At 40.0% G+C, this 19,363-nt stretch overlaps 2 long non-coding RNA genes across 4 annotated transcripts in view; one reads left to right on the top strand and one right to left on the bottom strand.

Annotated features, from left to right (window-relative positions):
- LOC143649262 (uncharacterized) overlaps positions 1 to 8,842 on the bottom strand; it is a 43,726-nt gene extending 34,884 nt beyond the window's left edge. For all 3 annotated transcript variants that reach the window (XR_013158938.1, XR_013158937.1, XR_013158939.1), the window contains exons 1-2: positions 8,516 to 8,842; positions 8,033 to 8,121 (exon numbers count right to left, since the gene is read on the bottom strand). This is a non-coding gene — a long non-coding RNA (uncharacterized LOC143649262). The remainder of the gene's footprint in view (positions 1 to 8,032; positions 8,122 to 8,515) is intronic.
- Positions 1 to 15,545, top strand: part of LOC143649275 (uncharacterized) — a 53,669-nt gene extending 38,124 nt beyond the window's left edge. The window contains exon 4 of the long non-coding RNA XR_013158940.1: positions 15,451 to 15,545. This is a non-coding gene — a long non-coding RNA (uncharacterized LOC143649275). The remainder of the gene's footprint in view (positions 1 to 15,450) is intronic.
- The last annotated feature ends 3,818 nt before the right edge of the window (positions 15,546 to 19,363 follow it).

The raw sequence follows: 19,363 nt of genomic DNA, 5'->3' as shown, positions 1-19,363 counted from the left end.
AGCCACTAGAACTGCCCCTACCAAGCAAAATAGTAAATCAGAAGCAATACCAGATTCCTGAAGGGATTGTAGAGATTACTGCCACTCTTAAGGACTTGAAGGATGCAGGGTGGTGATTCCCACCACATCCCCATTCAACTCTCCTACTTGGACTGTGCAGAAAACAGATGGGTCTAGGAGGATGACAGTGGATTATTGTAAGCTCAACCAGGTGGTAACTCCAATTGCAGCTGCTGTTCTAGATGTGGTATCATTGCTTGAGCAAATCAGAACATCCCCTGGTACCTGGTATACAGCTATTAATCTGGCAAATGCTTTTTTCTCAATGGCTATTAGTAAGGACCACCAGAAACAGTTTGCTTTCAGCTGGCAAGGTCAGCAATATACTTTCACTGTCCTACCTCAGGGATATATCAACTCTCCAGCCCTATGTCATAATCTTGTATGCAGGGAACTTGATCGTTTCTCCCTCCCACAAGACATCACACTGGTCCATTATATTGATGATATCATGTTGATTAGACCTAGTGAGCAAGAAGTAGCAACTACTCTAGACTTACTGGTGAGGCATTTGCGAGTCAGAAGATGGGAAATAAATCCAACGAAAATACAGGGGTCTTCATCTCAGTGAAATTTCTAGGTGTCCAGTGGTGTGGGGTATGTCAAGATATCCCTTCTAAGGTATATTAATTAAGGTTCTCTAGAGAAACAGAGTCAACAGGGAACACTCACAAATATAAAATTTATAAAAGTGTCTCACGTGACCATGGAGACACAGAATCCAAAATCCACAGGGCAGGCTGTGAAGCCAAAGATTCTGATGGAGGGTCTGGATGAACTCCACAGGAGAGGCTTGCCAGCCAAAGCAGGAAGAGAGCCTGTCTCTTCTGGATCCTCCTTAAAAGGCTTCCAGTTAATTAGATTAAGCATCACTCATTAAAGAAGACACTCCCCTTGGCTGATTACAAATGGAATCAGCTGTGGATATAGCTGGCATGATCATGATTTAATTCTATGAAATGTCCTCATTGCAACAAACAGGCCAGCACTTGCCCAAACAGACAAACAGATACCACCATTTGGCCAAGCTGACATGTGAACCTGATCATGACATATGGTGAAGGATAAGTTGCTGCATCTGGCCCCTCCTACAACCAAAAAAGAGGCACAATGCCTAGTTGGTCTCTTTGGATTTTGGCAACAACATATTCCTCATTTGGGTATGCTACTCTGGCCCATTTATTCAGTGAGCAGAAAAGCTGCTAATTTTGAGTGGGGACCTGAACAAGAGGAGGCTCTGTGACAGGTCCAGGCTGCTGTACAAGCTACTCTGCCACTAGGACCATATGATCCAGCCGATCCAATGGTGATGGAAGTGTCAGTGGCAAATAGAAATGCAGTTTGGAGCCTTTGGCAGGCCCCCACAGGAGAATCACAATGTAGACCCTTAAGATTTTGGAGCAAAGCCTTACCACCTGCTGCAAATAACTACTCTCCTTTGGAGAAACAGCTTTCGGTCTGCTACTAGGCCTTAGTAGAGACTGAACACTTAACCTTGGGCCACCAAGTTACTATGAGTTGCCTATCATGAGCTGGGTGATGTCTGATCCACCAAGCCATAAAGTTGGGCATGTACAGCAGCACTCCATCATAAAATGGAAATGGTATATATGAGATAGAGCCAGAGCAAGTCCTGAAGGCACAAGTAAGTTACATGAGGAAGTGGCCCAAATACCCACGGTCTCCACTCCTGCCACATTACCTTCTCTTTCCCAGACTAGAGCTATGGCCTCTTGGGGAGTTCCTTACAGTGAATTGACTGAGGAAGAGAAAACTGAGGCCTGGTTTACAGATGGTTCAGCACGATATGCAGGTACCACCCGAAAGTGGACAGCTGCAGCATTACAACCCTTTTCTGGGGTGTCATTGAAGGACAGTGGTGAGGGGAAATCCTCTCAGTGGGCAGAACTTCGAGCAGTGCACCTGGTTGTTCATTTTGCTTGGAAGGAAAACTGGACAGAGGTGCATTTGTATACTGACTCATGGGCTGTTGCTAATGGTTTGGCTGTATGGCCAGGGACTTGGAAAGACCATAATTGGAAAATTGGTGACAAAGAGGTCTGGGGAAGGAGTATGTGGTAGACCTTTCTGAGTGGGCTAAACACATGAAGATATTTGTGTCCCATGTGAATGTGCACCAGAGGGTGACTTCAGCAGAGGAAAGATTTAATAATCAAGTGGATAAGATGACCCATTCTATGGATACCAGTCAGCCTTTTTCCCCAGTGACTCCTGTCATTGCCCAATGGGCTCATGAACAAAGTGGTCCTGGTGGTAGGGATGGAGGTTATGCATGAGCTCAGCAACATGGACTTCCACTCACCAAGGCTGACTTGGCTACAGCCACTGCTGAGTGCCCAATCTGCCAGCAGCAGAGACCCACACTCAGCCCCCGATATGATACCATTCTCCAAAGTGACCAGCCAGCTACATGGTGGCAGGTTGATTGCATTGGACCACTCCCTTCATGGAAGGGGCAGCGATTTGTTCTAACTGGAATAGACACATACTCTGGATAAAGTTAGGAGAGAAAAAAATGTGTCATTGTTTTCTATTTGGAAATTAGGTATGGTTTAAGGTAATGAGTATAGCTGCCAAGTTGACAAGGGGTGGACTGTCATTGTCAGTTTCATGTGTCAACTTGGCCAAGTGGTGGTTCCTGTTTGCCTGGTTGGGCAAATACTGGCCTGTCTTTTTCTATGAAGGCATTCCATAGAATTAGAGTCATGATCACATCAGCTATATCCACAGCTGATTCCATTTGTAATCAGCCAAGAGGAGTGTCTTCTTTAATGAGTGAAGCTTAATCTAATTGCTGGAAGCCTTTTAAGGAGGAGCCAGAAGAGACAGGCTCTCTTCCTGCTTTGGCTGGCAAGCCTCTCCTGTGGAGTTCATCCAGACCCTCCATCGGAATCATTAGCTTCACAGCCTGCCCTATGGATTTTGGACTCTACGTTCCTTATGGTAGTTTCCTACAAAAGGAATTCTGGAACAGAATATAAACTTATTTAAAAGCTCTGGCCATATACTACTGAAATACATTGCAAAATGTATATACCAATTTATAATTTAACATCCATTTATGAGAGTGTGTACTGCACAATGTTTGGATATTCTGATTCTTAGGAAAAAATTGCTAACTTGTTAATTTTTGTTACTCTTGTAATTGTACTTTCCATAAAAATTGTGGTGATTATGGCCTCTAGCATGTCATTTTTGGTCTATATGAAAATTCTAGATTTGAGGATAATGATTTGAAATTTATGGATGAATATGTTCAGCTTTTCTGTTGGCTTCTAGGAAACTTAGCATCACATTTGCAATATGCCTTTAGAAGGCGTATCAGAATTCATGGCATGAATTTATTGCACTGTTGTCACTTCCAACCCCATCTACATTATCTTATAATTCTTTTCCTCTACTCTGTTTTTAAATTATTTTATTTTATTTTTAAATTATTTTATTTTGTTATAAAATAAACTTTGAAGGCCATAAAATCTAATTTTGGGGTCAAATGGGTTGTAAATAAATATCAAATTTGAGGCATTGCATATTCAGTCTCTTTACCAAATTATTTTATCTTTGCCCACTTGACACATACCCCAGCTTTTCTTGATTCTGATATCCAGCACCCTATCAACTCCTGCTCACCACAAGAAATCAGATTCAGAATGCTCTTTGAATGAACAAAAATTGGGTTTACATATGAATGTAAACCCATTTTTTTCCTCTTTTTTAAGGATTAAGATTAATCTATTTGGAATATATTTTGGCTTGACATGTAAGAAGATACTCTTAACTTCTATTCTTCCAAAATTTACCCATTTTCCCACATGATTATTAAACTATTCTTCTCCTTTTCATTGTTTGGTGATCATTCCTGTAATTTATACTATGCTCATATATATGCATATATGTTACTTAAATCAACTATAATATTTCCTAGGGAAAACTCACCACATTACTCTCTAAAAACTAGCAACAAAAATTATTTTGTTTCATTGTTATTCAAGTGTAACTTAGATTCAGTTAGCCAATGTGCATATCTATAGCGATATCTTATTGGAATTGCAATAGCATTATATTTAAAAATTTTGGAGGAGAGCAGTAAGCAATTGCTCTCTAAACTTTTAGCATTAAATCACTTCTTAGATTTTCACTATCTATATGTCCAAACTGTACTGTTACTTAGTCAATATTTTGTAATTATCCATTGTAAATGAGTTGAGTGAGTTAAGGAAGGAAAAAGAGAAGGAATGTACTTGGGTCCAAGTACACAGCCAGTTCCTCCATAACTGTTCTTTCCCACTGGTGACAAACTGAGTTTCTTTCCCTTACTTAAAATTCCTGGCAGCTCTTGGAATGACTTATCACTGCTGACTAGCTACTGTTGAGCCCAGGACTAACTCATCGTGCAGCCATCCCTGATCCTGTTTGCACATCACCAGCACGTACCCTGTGTATCTCTGCATGCCTTTCAGCTTAGATCATATATGAAGACAGAGTTTGCCATAAGCCATCATTTATAGCACTTTTTGCATTGTGTTAGATGTTCGGTTATTTTGGTTAGCCAGATGCCAATGAATTTTGAGGGTCATTGCTTTCTTATTGTAACTTCATGTTAGTGGGAGAGAAATAAGTGATTTGGCTAACTAAGGAGTGTTAGTGTTGCTTTTAAAGCTTGTGTCACATGCACACTTAAAGAAGGAAGAATGGAAAGTTGTTGTCTAGGAAAGCAACTTACCAATCAGAATAAATCAGCCTCAATCACGATAGAAAAATTGATAGAAATGTGGCCCAGGAATACTTTTCATCTTTAAAATAAAGTAGAAACAAAAGTGAACATGAATGGGATTAGCTTTCTTAGTATTGTGTAATTATTGTAGGGAATAAAGCATTTAAGTTACCCTGGAAAAATACATAGAATGGAATGTTTTAACCCTCTGCCATTAGTCCCTATTTACTCAGATCCTTCTCTCTCTGACTATATTTAATCTGTTATTTAACCTGTCCGGCTAAGTTCTTCATTTCAGTGACTAGAATTTTTGTTTACCTTATTTCATTTTTTTAATTCTAGAAATTCTGTATACTATTGTCTTCTAAGATCGCCTTTTTCTGTCTTATAAAGTCATATTTTTCCTCATATTTCTTAAATCAATTTAAATTATGGTCTCTTTTAGATTATTCTAATATCTCAAGTTCTTGGAGTTCTAATCTTTTTTCCAAGCTGTGTCTGTTGACCCTCCTTCTCTTTGTTTCCTTCTAGTTTCTAGTATCTTTATGAATTCATCTACATGAATGTGTGTGTGTGTGTGTGTGTGTGTGTGTGTGTGTGTGTAGTACAGGGTGGAAGTGGTGTTACAGAGGAGTTCTGCATCTGTTACATCAAAAGACTTCAAAAGTAGCACTTGTCTAGGATGAGCTTTTATAGGAATTTCTTCTAAATTAGATTAAAAATGAAAATTTGGACTTTCACACCCATGCAGACAATGTCACACTGGCAGAGATAAGGCTTCACATTACTTTTCTGGGTCAGTGAGCAGGGTTTTGTCTATTGTCAGTGGTATTTATTTCATTCCATCACGTATTTCAGTTTCCCTCAGCTAAATTCTAAGTTCCTAGCCCTTAACTCAGGAACTGGTAAGAGGAACATGAACCTAACCAAAATTTACAATGATTATTCTGGTACCTTAGTGGCAAGATCAGTGAAATTTCATAAAAACGTGCTTGAAAAGATCGTGTTTCCACCTTCATATACGTTGATACCCCTAATTAGACTCAATTTTATTTGAGTTTATTTACTGAGCGGCTAAGGCCTTAAAAATTTCAATTTGAAAAATCAAGGAACATAAAAAATGAAATGGACAATTTTTCATAGCACATCATTCATTAACAGGACCATTTATTGACATCATTAGAATTTATAAGAAAAATAGCCGAAATCGAAAGATTGTATGGAATAAAAAAATGTTTTTACATGAACTTAAATATGCATTTTCAGTCTGGGCATTCTAAAAACTGTAAATTAAGACCTCATCCAAAGAAAAGAAGAAAATGAAAGATGAGTTTGATTAATTAAAATGTTTCTAAAATATATTATGTATAGGTTAAAGAAAAATATTTTTAAAATCTCATAATATCCAATCAGTAATAACCAAACTAATGCATATAGTTCGGAAAAATATAAATTATATTATAACACTAAATATCCCAGAAATGTCTTTGAAATGCTGATGAACAAAATTCCTTTTTTTTTCTTACAATCAGCCACCTTGGGACTTTTTCACAAGAGGGCAGGAATTGGAGAGACAGCTACTAGATATTCTGGTAACCAGTTGGCCCAGAAAATAAAAATTACATTCTAGCATTTTCATCTCAGATGCACACAAGGAAATTATTGCAAAACGACACTGTTTCTATAAGAGATGAAAGAAGCAGCATTTTTAGAAAATCTATTACTTCAAGATTAGCACTTAGCTCGTGGGAAAGACAACAACTGAACAGCAGTTCAATGCTAGGAAATTCTGGAAAAGGCATATGGTGTTGTGTCAAATGCTACAGAACTGAAGATTCCTTTCTTGCAGATAAATCAGAATGCCAAAAAAGCAGCCTCTTTATATTTAAGTAGATTATATGTCAAATAATAGGAAATATGAAGTACTGACAGAGGATGAGTCAAGTCTAGAAGAGAAAGAGAAGCAAGATTTTGAATATCATTCGTGCCTCCTGGGACCAACTGTAGCAATGGGTATTGTAGCTTATTTCAATAATCGTAATACATTAAGTCTTCAAGAGATTACACCTAGCTACATCCCCGAAAGAGGCTCTGGAATGGCCTGAGAAATTCTGAGTAGTGTAAAACATGGACTTTATTGGACATCTCTTATGTCGTTTTGTTCTATTGGTTTAACTGTTCATTTTTTTAACTTCCGGGCCAGTCAGTTCTATGTGGATTCTTTACAGGTTCACAGAATTGCAACCTGACCTGACCTGTTTCACTTTAGCCCTATTTTTGTACTTCTTAGGCTTGCTGCCCCAGAGATTTACTGTTGACATCTTGGTGGAGTACACCTTGGGAACTGATTCAAAACTCATACATGTGCATCTCAGAACTGTGAGGGATTTAATGGCCTGTGAAACAAACCTTTGATCAATAAATGAGAGTGGTTGATGGATAAATGCTTCCACCTTTCTTTCCTGGACAGAGAATCACCCAGTTCCTTAATTGATCTCAAAAGATTGAACAAGTAGGCATCCTTAGCAGTGGCCTACTAGAAGCTTAACTTTGAATTGGCTCTCACTCTTTCCCGTTCCTTACTTCTCTGGTCTCACTCCTGCTCCATGAGTCATAAATCTGAATAAAATCCTTGCACTTAACTATATAGGTAGTGTATGTGTGCATCTTAGAAAATAGAAAAGATCAAGATTTCTCTGTAGAGATGTTCAACAAGGGTTATTTCTAGAAATCCCTTCTAATATGATGAAAATTGGGAAGTAAACTCTGAAATACTTCTATTCGAAGTAATCGGTGAAATGGTAACAGGAAGCTACAAAAACAGAAAGCTCCCCTAAGACATTGAACAACAGAAACAACAAAACCACCCAGTAACTAAATATTCCTGCAACCTACCATTTAACCAATTAAGACTCTGAGAATTTAGAAAGTTCCCAGAGAAAAAGGTAGGACAAAAAAATACCAACCATCAATCAAATAGCTGTGCTAGTTTACCACGCTGTGCTGGGGCACCCAGCGATCAAGACGGTAGAGGCACCGGCTGTCAGAATCAGCATTTATACAAGAAATCAGACTATGGAGTCAGACCAAGTCTTCAAACCCCAGCTTCTCCTTGAGAGGCTTCTGGTGATACATATAATAAAAACAACAACTAGGCAAGAACCAACATTAATTTATCACTTTCTGTGTGCCAGGCCCTATTCTAGTTTACCTTCTTGATAGTCACAACAAGCCTACCTGAATCTTGGGCTCTTCTTCAACAAGTCTTGCCTCCATCCCCTGGGTGGACAGCTTCACCTCTTTGCAACATAGCCCTTTCGTGAACACTGAGAGAGAACGAAGAAGGCCTGTGTGACCTTGGGCAAGTCACTCAACCTCTCTGTGCCCTATTTTAAAATGAGGATGTTTACTAATAATACTTAACTCAAAAAGATACAATGAGGTCCAAATTAGATTGTGCTCACCTACCCTTAGTTTAATATCTGACATGTAGGAATTTGTGCTACTCTTCTCACTAACCTTACCATTTTGGTCTCCCATACCCATGTGCAATCCAGGTTTCCATAGACCTCTTTACAGTTATTGAGGGCACCACGTTAACCATAATATAAACTCTCACAGAATCCTGGCCCTCTTTGTAGTTCATCTCAACCTCCCCACTGTTTCCTCTCCCCTTCCCCAGTTCTCTAGGAGTCGCAGGGGCATCTCAGATGTACTTACCAGCAGAACTTGGTGTATTCTGCCTGGCCCCATTAGCAATTTCCAGGGTCTTTGAAGCCACCGTGGGCAGCTCCTGGCCATCATCCCTGCTGCCTGGCCCTTGGAGGATTAAAAAGATGGTCTGTGCTGTTGTCTCCCAAGGCTCGCAAAGCTCTAGGCTGAGAAAGGCCAAATGGTTCTCTCTGGATAGAAAGAAAGACAAAAAAATTTTTCCCTCCCCAAACCTCACTTTGTGACTTTGGCCCTTAATTGGTTACAACCAGTCCTTGGTATAAAAACATCTCCCTCAGCCTCTGTCTGCAGTGAGGCCAAGGCCAAGTTCATGTCTCTGGCCTGGGGAACAGACGCCATCTGCTTGGCTGAGATCTTGGCTAAGCAAGTGTGGGGGAAACAAACACATATTAATACTGGTACTGCCCCAAACCAGTAAGTTTAAAATAGGATGACCAACATCCCTGGTTTGCCTGGGATTTTCCTGGCTTGAGCACTGGGAACCTTCTTTTGTCCCGAGCAAACCAGGATGACTGGTCACCCTTGTTTAGACACACCCACAGAGGGGGGCAGCATCTCTGAAATGGTCTACTGTCCCTGAAGGCCCTGCTGCTCCAGCTGGATTGATGGTTGATGTGAGAACATCCTGCATACCCAATGAAAGATCACAGGTTACACTAACACTGCTTTCCCTGACAGGTACCCTGGTTTATTCCCTAGCAAAATGTTTGTTGTGGTGTAGACATGTGCTTTGTCTCAAGCGGCTGTTATAGAAGTCGTGCTATCCCATCTGGCCCAGATACTCTAAGACTATTGGAAATGTCCTTTCTCAGATTTCCTCCCCACATTCCTGCCTCTATCTATTTTCTGATACTTTCCAATTCCCCACTTCCTTTAATATTGTCCAGAGAGCCCGCCTTCTGTGTGTGTGGCCTCCCAGTGTCCCACATCACTGTTAATTGGGGGCCTTTGGTTTTTTCTCTCTGTATCATTTCAGAAATGTTTCCTTCTTGGCAAGCAAGCCTTTCTACATCCCACACTTCCGATTACAAGAGTCTCAGATTGGATGTATGTAATCATCCTGCTCCCTTTCTCTCTTTCTTTCTTTTTTTCTTCCTTCCTTCCTTCCTTTCTCTCTCCCCCTCCCTCCTCCCTCCCTTCCTTCCTTCCTTTCTTTCTCTTTCTCTCTCTTTCTTCCCACCCCTACCTCTCTCTCTCATTTTAATTTCATCTTGCATGGCTACAAGGTTAGCTCTTAAAAAGACCCATCAGCTCTCCCAAGAGTTTGAGACAGACTTGATGATTCTGATTTCTTTTAATCAGGTTAATCTCTGGTGTCATGAAGGGGCAATTCATCATCCCATCAATCCAAGCTTGCCAACTCCTAATCACCTCACACCTCACTCTGCTACAGGTCCATATTAGCAGTTCACTCTCAGCCATCTTTCCCCTTAGGGAGGGTCTATTGCTCCCTCCTGGGAGTGGGAACTCCATGGTTGCTGGATCTCCTCTACTGGGAGGGGATCCGGCCAAAAGGGCAGAACTTGGGGCGAGCTCTCCGATTCCCCATGGTAACTCTGGCCTCAGGTGGCCACCCCACAATCTTGCTCTTCCTGGGGCAAAAGACAGTTCAGGTACCTTGACAATTGCAATCTGCAGACTTAACAGTCATGAGGCACCCAGGTAAGGGGTGGCAGCACTGAGCTGGGTACAGGTAAGGGAGTACCTGACATCCTGAAGGGGGTCCTGTGATTCAGTGTTTTTACGCTGATGGCAGGACAGACCCTTTCTCAGCAGTTCTCTAGGGGAAAAATTACCAAGCCAAAGCAGCATGCTCACAAACCGCTGAGCCTCCACTCACTCTTCAGGCTGAGCCCAAACCATGATGGAGCTTTTAATTTCTATTCCATAGACTCTTCTCAGATGCAAACCTTCCCCAGAAGTACCCAGAAGTGCCAGGTCAGGACTAATTCAGGAGGCTGCCACCTCCAGGGTCCCCTCCTGTGAGGGGTGATTTTTTTATTCTCAAGAAGTACATGGCTCCACCCCTGCGGTTATGATGTGAAGGGAGGTCATCAGCAGGATTTCAGAGGAAAGGAGAGCTACCCTCGGAGATTCCCAGGTAAGGGTCAGGGATCTGGGGAATTTGCCCTTCCCTCAGTAGCCCCACATTCTCTGATAAGAGCAATTGACACCTTTCTCCACCTTATAGGAAGTGCTTGCCAATGCAGCTTCTAGCTGCTCTCCCTCTTCCAAGTAGGTTGCAGCTCTAATTTTCTCTTTTTCTTTTATTCAAATTCTGAGACTGTCATTCTCCCCAGGTGAATTCTTGTTCCCACTTTTCAAAAAAACTGGCAACTCTCTTCCCTAAGGAAAATCAGAACATTCAAATTCAGCCCCAGCAGGTCACCCCTGAACTCTAACTCAATTAATTATATTATATGTCCTAGAGCATATTTTTTATTAAAATCCTCTTTTGTCCAATATTTATTCATTTCTCATGCATCAATTACTATTCTATTTTAATACTCATGATCTCTTTATAGTACTTTTCATCATAATAAGAATTCTATAATTATTCATCTGAGTATTTGTTGCATGTTTGCTTGTTCTACTAAATTTTAATCACATTTAGGGTAAGAGGCAGATGTGCTTTATATTGCCATATCCTTGCACATTTTTAGAACATAGCTTTTGTTCAACAAATATTTTGGGGTGAATTAAAACATAAATACAGTGATATTATAATTTCACTGCAAAATAAATGGCCTTTTAATGAAAACCACACCACACAACTTAAAGACAGTCTTCCAATGGATGCAGAAGAACATTTTCTTTTCTGAAGAACTACAGATGTTGAGGTAAATACTTGAGGCCGTCAACATGTGGTTCCTGGACCCTGTGAGAGGTCAGGCAGGAACTTGCCTGGCATGGGTTTAGTTACAGTGTATATATAAAACAGAGTCCAATCATAATTTTGCATCTGTAATTAGGCCTTTGATTTAATCTCTCTCTACTTCATTTCCTCTCAGCAAAATGAAAAGTAATAATCTCAACTGTTCTTTTAAGCAGAAACATCTTTTTTTATGTCATTGAAAAGGGCCAAAGAAAGGAAGAGCAAATTTGTAGAGGAAATGTCAATGGATTTCCAAATTGGAAGGTTTGGAAATCATTTGACATTAGCTCCGCTGACCTCCTTGCTGTTCCTCCTGAGGCATATTCCTGCCTCAGGACCTTTGGACATGCTGTTTCTACAGCCTGCAAAGTACTTGTCCAAGATGTCTGTTTGGCTTACTTTTTTTTTATTCTCCATTACTTCTTCGTATAGACTTTGGCAAACTCCTGCAAAAACCAGAAACTTCTCCCCTGTCCTTCCCTCACCAGATTCTCTAGCCCTCTTACCAGTCTTTATTTTTCTCTATGGCACTTACACCAAATGACGTATGATCTAATTTTGTATTCATTTTTAACTGTTTCCCTCTAGTAGAAGGTAATTTACATAAGGACAAGAACTTTGTTTCACTGCTAATTCTTTTTTCGTATATTGTATGGTGGGGTCACATTTCATTATTTTTCCATGTGAGTATCCCATTATTGCAGCATCATTTGTTGAATTTTTGTTTGTATTGCTTGTTTGTTTTTTGGGGAAGTGCACGGACTGGGAATCGAACCTGGGTCTCCTGCATTGCAGGCGAGAATTCTACCACTGAACTACACTTGCACCCCTTCACTGCTAAATTTTTAGTGCTAAGAAAAGTATGTGATATATAGAACTTCTCAACAAATATCTGAGAAATGAATAACTGAATGAGGTTAAAGTAAGACTTTACCTGCAGAAACTATTAGTTTAACCCTAGTAATGAAGGTTTACTCCCAGTCGTGTCTGGAACTGAGAACTGAATATATGCTTTTCTTGCCAGCTGGGCATTCAATGGCATCAAATTGGTAACTTAGACTTGACAGTGATGGGAATATTTACACCATAGAAATGGGCAAATGATACAAAATCTGGACATTTGCCTTTGCTTTTTTTCCCCTTGGAGATGTACTTCTTAAACATTTTCCCAGCGTAATACTGGCTTTACGTTATTTATAAAAAAGTGTCCTGAAGTTTGGTGCTGAAATGGATGTGCTTCCTAAGCTTACTAACAGTTCAGTCCACCCAAGGGGGGTGGGGGTGTGGGGGGAGTTTTTCAAAGGACTCCAGGGTGGAAGAAAAACTTGATAAAACTGGTGACAAGCAGAAAATTGGGATCTAAGGAAAACTGAACCAAACAAAGCATAGAACATGATTGACCACAACTAGGTATTACATAAGAATATTGTTCTAAGTAAGGTATTCAAAATTAAATCTCAGAGCACAAGGAAGACTAATTAGACTCTTGGGGCCTGAAGCCTGGCTTATTCTTGCAGTCTCCATGCAGGGCCCTGGACAGAGATATACACTGTTTTGTGAATAAATGCAGAGTTTGGCAGATGTGTCTTAAATATAACTCAGATTTTCTCTTTTCACTTGTAAGTTAAAAACTGCCAGTGCTGCTCCCTATACAATGGAAAAACATCTGACCCCTCAGAGCTAGAATCACAGGAAAGTCTTTCACCCTCTTTCTCTAACCAAACTTTCATCATCTACCTTTATCTCACCGCTATATTCAAATCACACAAAAATGTAACTTGTCTGGTAACGCGCCCCATTGGAAGAACTTTTGGCCTTTTGCTGGGCTCAAGTGCAAGTTATGACTCTGCCCTTAGGGCTTCACCTTATTCTCTATGTCACCTCTTCCAGTCTCATCCATAAAAGGTGGGGGGGGGGGGGGCGGGGATGACATGTCTTAATATTTCTATTCACACACATGCCATTCCCTCTGCAGGTAGTGTAAATTTCTCTTTCCTCACTGACACACTCCTCATTCTTCAAGATGTGTCCAAATATAACCTTCCCCTTGGATTCTTCTGACTTTCAGCATGTTGGGGATCAAAGAGATGTGGCATTTCTCATTGTCTAAATGTTTGCAATCTATTTATAAATACCAAAAAGGAAAAAGAAGAGAAACAAATCATGTGAAGAAATGCATTAATAGGCTATGGTGTCCACAGGGCACATCAAAACTACTGCCTTTCTGTGGAGACGTGGATGTTAGTGGGCCTTCCTTTTCCATGTGCCTGTTTCTTTGAATGCCTATGTCCCCACTAATCTTAAAATTCATTAGACTGGGGCAGATGGTGCTTTATTTTTTCATTGTGATATCAGTCTATGAACATAGCTAATTATAAAATACAAACCGTACAGAAATAAATTGAATAAAAACTGAAAGTTTCCTTCACATCTCCTAACTTTACTCCACTTGCCATAGATAGAAAACCTTTTAAAACGGGCTCAGTGCATCCTTCCAGTTAGTGGGTATGTGTGGGCTTATGAGTGTGATTTCATAAACACGTCTTTTGTTTGTTTGTTTGCTATTTATCATATAATGAAATCAGATTATACAAATGTATCTATGAGTGATATTTTTTAAATTTTAGAGTGTATCTTGGCAATTTTCTATGTCCATGGATAATGCAAAGTGCTAAATAGTATGTCATACTCTATTTTAAAGGGGACCTTTTAATGGACATTTGCTTGCGCCTTTTTTTTTTTTTTGCCACTTCATACAAAATTGCAAAAGACATATTTAAACACATATCTTTGGGTACAAATACAAGGATTCTAAAGGGTAGATTTCTGAAATATTGAGTCAATACATGAACACATTTCAAATTTTAGCAAGTATTGCCAAACTGCTATTCAAATAAGATGCCCCAAATTACTTTCTTACCATTTGTGCAATCAAAAACTAATTCTCTTCACCCTTGCTCACAAGCAGTGGATGTTATCAACTTTTAAAAATACTAAAATGGATTTAATTAAGAACAGGCAACTCAGATGCTCTATTGTTGAGGCTATAAATCAAATCCTTTAGTGTTTCAGGGTTTGGGATGTGTGTGTGTGTGCATATGTGTGTGTGCATGTATGCATGTGTGTGCCTGTGCGTGTGTGATTGCATGAGTGTGAGCATATGTGCACGCACATTTGTGAAGACTTCTAATTCATACTTTCTGTGCAGCTGCATTGTTTTCCACTCGGCATCTGATGGTATTCCTGTTCTTCAGAGAGACAGTGACTCTTGGAACCGGGTTGGCCAAGGTCACACCCGAGGACTCTGTTGAGTCTATACTTTGTCAGGCGGCAGGTGTCCAGTTTGCATAGAGTAGTACCGAGCATCACTGTTAGCAGAGGTCATTGCTGAGAATTGAGCCACTGATCAGATAAAAAGAGAATCTGCTGGGGGTAGCTGGAGCCTCTCCCAGGTCAGCCTGGCTTATTTAGTCTGGGAGCTTTGATGGGTAGGCACAAACACATCTGCAGCCCTTTCCATTCCTCCACTAAACTCATTTATCGGGGCATGGGGGAAGGAGGCAGGGACATGGGGGAGTGGGCTGTTTTTCACTTCCTAGCAGTGAGGGTCAAATATCAGCCTTGGAGATGCCCCAGGTGCTTCCCCAGGAGAATCTAAGGGGTCTTCTTGTTCGGCAACAGAGATCTTTTGTTAAATCACAGATACAGAATGTCGGTCATTCTGCACTAGTCTACCGAGGCAGGGCAAACCCTACATAAGAACGCATAGGGTATATATGGAGAGAGATAGAGATGGATTAATGATGCGTAATGTATAGCTACAGCAATCATATACAAAACCCGTGTAGCTATTTGTGTTTAGATATGCATCTATTCTTATAGGCCCAAACGTTGGAGGAGGCCAGGGGCACTCTGTAACTGAAGAACAACATAATGGAGTATGTAAATCACAAAAGCAGTTTAAAATCTCTGCGTATTTTATATTTTCAAAGGTGCTTTTCCTCATATTAAATTATAGTAATGTACCTCTCTTGGTATCTTGCTCTAGGAACAGTGTGTGAGAGATGCACATGTAATAGTTGTGATAACAAGGTAAGGAGAATTTTTTGAAATATAATTTATAGACTATAAATAAGAGCTGGGCCATGCTTTCTTACTGGGAAAGAAAATGTGTATGCGTGTTATGACGTGGCTTCTGTCCTTGACTGAGGAATTCCATGTATTTTGAAGATGTTTGCTTATTTAAGAGACAAGTTATCCCTGCATATCTCTGCTTGTTTAAATTAATCATTTTCAGTTTGTATTAAAGTAGGATGAGGGTCACACTTGTGGGAGGGGGGAATCTGCTCGCAAGGCTGTCCTGTTACCAGCATCAAGGTTGGCACTGCTACTGTCATAGACTAACACCACCATTAAATGAACGAAAAATTGGAAAGAATCTCATGAAAAATAACATACATGGTAATTTTTACAGTATATCCACAGTGCATGTGATTTAACCAGGCTGCATCTGCACACTGGAAATAAATTGCATATAGGAATGCTTGTATAATTTTTCCCAATAGATTAAGCAGAAAGAAGTTGGACTGGCCACCTAAAACAACGGGACATTGAAGGTATTGTTTGGTGTCTCAAATTGTACTGCCTTCGTTTGTTTTATTTTTATTCTCACCTGGACCAAAAGTACCAAGCACTTTGTTTTGGATTTTTGTGAAGATCCATTTCCTCACCCCCACTGGGAACCTGAGTAAAGAAGTACTTCTATAAACCCTGTAAACAGGAGCTTTGCAGCATTTGAGTTGGGTCCAAGGATCCCACCTAGAAGAAATGATCATCTAGAAGCAGGAAGCTGATGGGGCACAGGTCCTACAGGGCCCTCTGCCCGCTGCCAAGCACATTTTCCTGATGGCTTTCCTTGCTACTAGTACCCTGCACATTCTCTCCTCTGTCACCAATATTACTCTCTCAAAAAAAAAAAAATCACTTAACTCCCTTGCTTATCGATACAGTGAAATCCAATTGACCCTATTGCTTACAAGATGGAATCCAAATTTCCCGACTAAGAGGCTGTTCATAATCTGTCTGTCCCTAAAATGTTCCTTACATTATTACATGGAACCATTGCTCAGTGATGCCAGGGCAGGCCTTTATACACAGTGGTTTCTTTGCACATTTGCTTTCCATCCAGCACCATCTCCACTGGAAAACTCCCAACTCTTCTTCCTCTTCATTGAAGCCTCACTCAATTATGCAGGCACAATCATTTGTGCTGCCCTCTGTACAACCTCAGCCTCATTCTCTTCCCTCTGACCAAAGGAGACGACATTTTTTCTTAATTTTTGTGTATAAGAGGAGGCTGCTTTTTTTTGTCGTATATGCCAGTCTCTTCACTAGAATGCAAGTTTTTAGTGGCAGAAATCCTTTTTTTTTTCTTGTTTTTCTAACACATAGTGGGAGCTCAATAAACATGTTAAATAAAGGAATAAAGAGTTTTCCTACAGTGTTAAAGAAACTGGATCTTTTGATTAATTAAAAAAAATAGCCCAGCTATAGATTATGGTGTTTTATTAACAATCATAAAGGAAATTCTCTTTTTTTGTGAGACATATCTGCGGCATTAGTCAAACATACATATTCCCAGGGCCCTCCCTGGAGACTCTGATTCAGTACGTCTGTAATAGACTTCTGGAACCTGTGTGATTATATCCTGTCCGGTGTGATTCTTATGATTGCAGAGTGTGGAAAACACAGTCAAAACACCAGCTATATTGTTAATGTAGGATTGCCACATTAACAGGTGGGGTTGCCAGACTGCTTCCCCACCATTCAAAACTTTTTAAGTAGGTATTTACTAATTGCCTAACACAGACAGGCACTCTCCCAGGGCTTGAAATCTTCATAACCATTGGAAACGTTGCTCACTCCGGCAAGAGTAGGTGAGTCAGTCCCCTCACCAGGAAGCTGCCCAAATGAGTGAATTTAGAACCATGTTTATTTAACTGATTAAATCCATGTTCCATTTCCATAACATAAATATCTGATGTTCTCCTTTCATGTTATATAAAATTGTTGCCTAAAGTAAATGCTGTGGTTGGCAATTATAATGTTGAATGTACGTTCTAAAACTCAGCATTCTCAACCCTCCTCTAAAAGAGCCATTCATTCCCCTTCCCACAAAGAGCAGAATCTGATGACTCGCCTTGGGGTGCAGTGCCCCACCACAGTTGAGGGTCTTTATCTGATGCCAGATTCCCCATCCCACCTCATCTGTTCCATCCTGCAGGAAGTGATCATCCTGTCAAAGTTGAGCTTAGGCAGATATTCTGCATTTACATTGGCTGAGCATTCCAGATCCCATCCTGCATTCAGGTTTTGAAGCAGGGATGGGGAGGAACAGAGGCAGGGAGAGAGTGGCCAATAAGTTGCAAGGATTCTGGCTCAACAGGGTTAGCTATAAGTGCTACCCAAGGACAGGAAGAGATGAAAAGAAAAGTAAGTTGCATCAACTCCCAGTGCAGCCTGGAATCCTAATTATGTGGATAGTATAGAGATTTAAAATGAGCATTCCTAGTCTCAGACTTAACAAATCCTTCCGAACAGCAAATGAAATCACTTCTAAGACCCACTCCTGTATGGTGCACTAAACCAAAGTAGAATCATACATCCCAGAGAGACTTCTGACATCTCTCTCCCAGCTGCTGGAAAGCAAAGTACAATCAGGGGTAGTAACTGTACTTGCAACTGCCCACAGATGGTGGAGCCTAGGTTCTTAGAGCCTAAAGGAAGACCCTGAAGTCATCATTCCACTCATCAAATGTCTATTTTTAAAACCTCTTACATGTGCCCAGAGCTTCTCTTCTTAACTATTATTAATAGTATTTCTAGTTTTAGTCTTACATAGATCCTTACGGAATTACTGGGTCACAACTCCAATCCCATTTCTTGTTCATTCATTTTAGTAGATGTCATATAGTCAAACAAAATTCATTCAAGAATTAACTAAAAGCATCCTGATAATTTTCTAGGGGAAAAGAAAAGAAAGAGACTTGTTAAATCTATATATCGAAGCCATGGGCACTGTTCTGATATGATCAGGCTGCCCTGGATTTGCAGAGGTCATTGCTGCCAAATGGAAATGAATAATAGATTACAAATAAGGCCAATGACAGCGTGGGGTTTGAGGAGCAAGCTAATGAAATGGTCTTGCTCTTGGATAAATAAGGCATTTGGTGTGATTTGAGCGTTGTGGAAGGATTTGAATGCACCATTACTATAATAAGGGAATTCTGGTCAAATGAAAGAAAAAAAAAACACTGAAAAAGGTAATCCATATCATATTTACTCAGATTAGTATATTAGATTAGTTCAGATTATCATATTATATATATGAGCATGCATTTAATCGATAAAAAATCCAAAATAAAGAAAGCATCGGCATAGATAATTTTTGGTTGAAGGTTAGGTGTGGAAATCTTAGGAGCTTCGATTATGTTTTGGGTGGAAGGAGTGAAGGATGAAGTTGTTCTGGGAAGCTTGGATGTAGCCTGAGCATGCTGGATGCCAGAGAGTGGTTGCCAAAATTGTGGAAGAAATTTTAACAGAAGAAGCCAGCCTGGCTAGGTCTATTCAAATATTACAGCTTTAGTATGACATAGTTCTTCCATGTAGATAGCATTTAGGAAGAGGTAATGAAAACAAGCAATCACCAGTTCCAAACCAAAATGAATTGCTCTATGAAATAACAAACTTTTCATTATTAGAACAAAACTTCCTAATATCTGAATTCATATTCAACAGCAGTGGTTTCTTGGGGGTAACAAGAATAACAAAACATTTTCAAAAATTTTATCATTTACAAGAATTTTTATGCATCAATTATTTTTGGCATATTTAGGGAAAATAGAACTTGAAAAGTTATGCTGCTCTTTACAGGGCACCATGAAATATTTAATTCCATAATG

The sequence above is a fragment of the Tamandua tetradactyla genome, chromosome 1 (assembly GCF_023851605.1).
Source record: "Tamandua tetradactyla isolate mTamTet1 chromosome 1, mTamTet1.pri, whole genome shotgun sequence".
NCBI lineage: Eukaryota > Metazoa > Chordata > Mammalia > Pilosa > Myrmecophagidae > Tamandua > Tamandua tetradactyla.
Note: the sequence above shows the minus strand (reverse complement) of the source record. Positions and strands in the feature narration are given on the sequence as shown.